Below are 1,433 nucleotides of genomic sequence, written 5' to 3'. Positions count from 1 at the left end.
TTTAACAAATGGTTTATTGATATTATGTTATAATGAATGATAATTCTATACTTTATGGCCACCCCATAGGATGAATCTTTGGAACAGAAAAAAAAATAAAGATTTTGTTTTCCCATAATCATAAAGCTGTTATACTCAGTCCAGGCACACCTAGTATAACATTCTGCTCAACCCCACCGGCTCCATTCCCTTTACCACCTATTTATAATATGTTTGGGTCACTCATAGGAGTGAGACCGTGTCAGCATCAATACTTAGCAACACTTTCAAAATACACTTTATTGTTCTGAATAGAAACCTCAACTATTCAATTTGTCCAGTAATTCCAACGATCTTATTACTTCTATACATAAGATATGATCTTACAACATTTATGTAGCTAAATACTTAGACTTCCCATGCTTTTTGAGGATTCCCACACTGTACTTGCTTTCTTGTGAAGGGCTTGAGACATGTGCAGAGACACCTTAAACATGTGTAGGTGACCTTCCTTTTGAAAGGCAGAGGAGGGCCTCTTCGTGAACTCTTTCTACTCATTTGTTTTCCTATCAGTTTGCCATTTCAACTAGAAAAGATGCTGCAAGCTACCTCAGCTAGCTTCTAATTTGGACACAGCATCAATACTACACACAGAATTGAATGGACGACCACATCTTCCTGGTTCTTCCACTGGGCAGGGTTGATATGCATCTTTGGACTGAATAGGTGTGATCTTGTTCGAGAAAAGTGCGTAAACGTATGGCCAGATTTTGTTCGTCTCCGTCCCAGAAAATTGGTGGAACACTCCTCGGCTTTTGTATAATTCAATGACTGGCTTTTCCATGTCTTTGTACTGTCTTAGCCTGGCAGCAATTGCTTCGGGTTTATCATCCTCCTGTTGGACTAATGGTTCACCAGTGACATCATCAATACCATGTACATGAGGTGGATTGAAGTCCAGGTTATATACCCTTCTGCTAGGAGGGTGAATCCAACGGTGGCTGAGACGATCTTTAAGTGTTTCAAATGGAATGTTCAAACTGGTCACTAGATCCACTTCACAGATTTTGTCCAGGGCTTCGGCTTGTCCTAATGTCCTAGGAAAACCATCGAGGAGCCAGTGCTGGCCACGCCTATTCTCCAACTCGGACATCATTAGGCATGTGATCACATGGTCTGGAACCAAAAGACTTTTCTCCATATATTGCTTTGCCATCTCACCAACTTCTGTGCTCAGGACCTTCTTGGTAAATGATTCCAAGACCTCCATGCATATTATGTTGGTGCTGCACCTATCAGGTATTGGCATTTATAAACTCTATCAGGTAATGCTTAAGGTTCCAGGTGAATCTAATGACTCAAGATTAAGACCCACAGAATTGGGGAATTACAGCTTCAAGATGTCATTTTCTATATTTGAGGCTGGCTGCATGTATGACAAAGGCAACCATATA

The 1,433-nt window shown here is 40.7% G+C and overlaps 1 pseudogene across 1 annotated transcript; it reads right to left on the bottom strand.

Moving 5' to 3' along the window:
* Positions 1-421: 421 nt before the first annotated feature.
* Positions 422-1,207, bottom strand: LOC104669532 (annotated as a pseudogene). Its single transcript, XR_004055636.1, has one exon. The product of XR_004055636.1 is annotated as an adenylate kinase 4, mitochondrial pseudogene (transcript).
* Between the last annotated feature and the right edge of the window lie 226 nt (positions 1,208-1,433).

Source organism: Rhinopithecus roxellana, chromosome 2 (assembly GCF_007565055.1).
Source record: "Rhinopithecus roxellana isolate Shanxi Qingling chromosome 2, ASM756505v1, whole genome shotgun sequence".
In the NCBI taxonomy this organism is placed as follows: domain Eukaryota; kingdom Metazoa; phylum Chordata; class Mammalia; order Primates; family Cercopithecidae; genus Rhinopithecus; species Rhinopithecus roxellana.
This window is presented reverse-complemented; position numbering and strand designations above follow the sequence as displayed.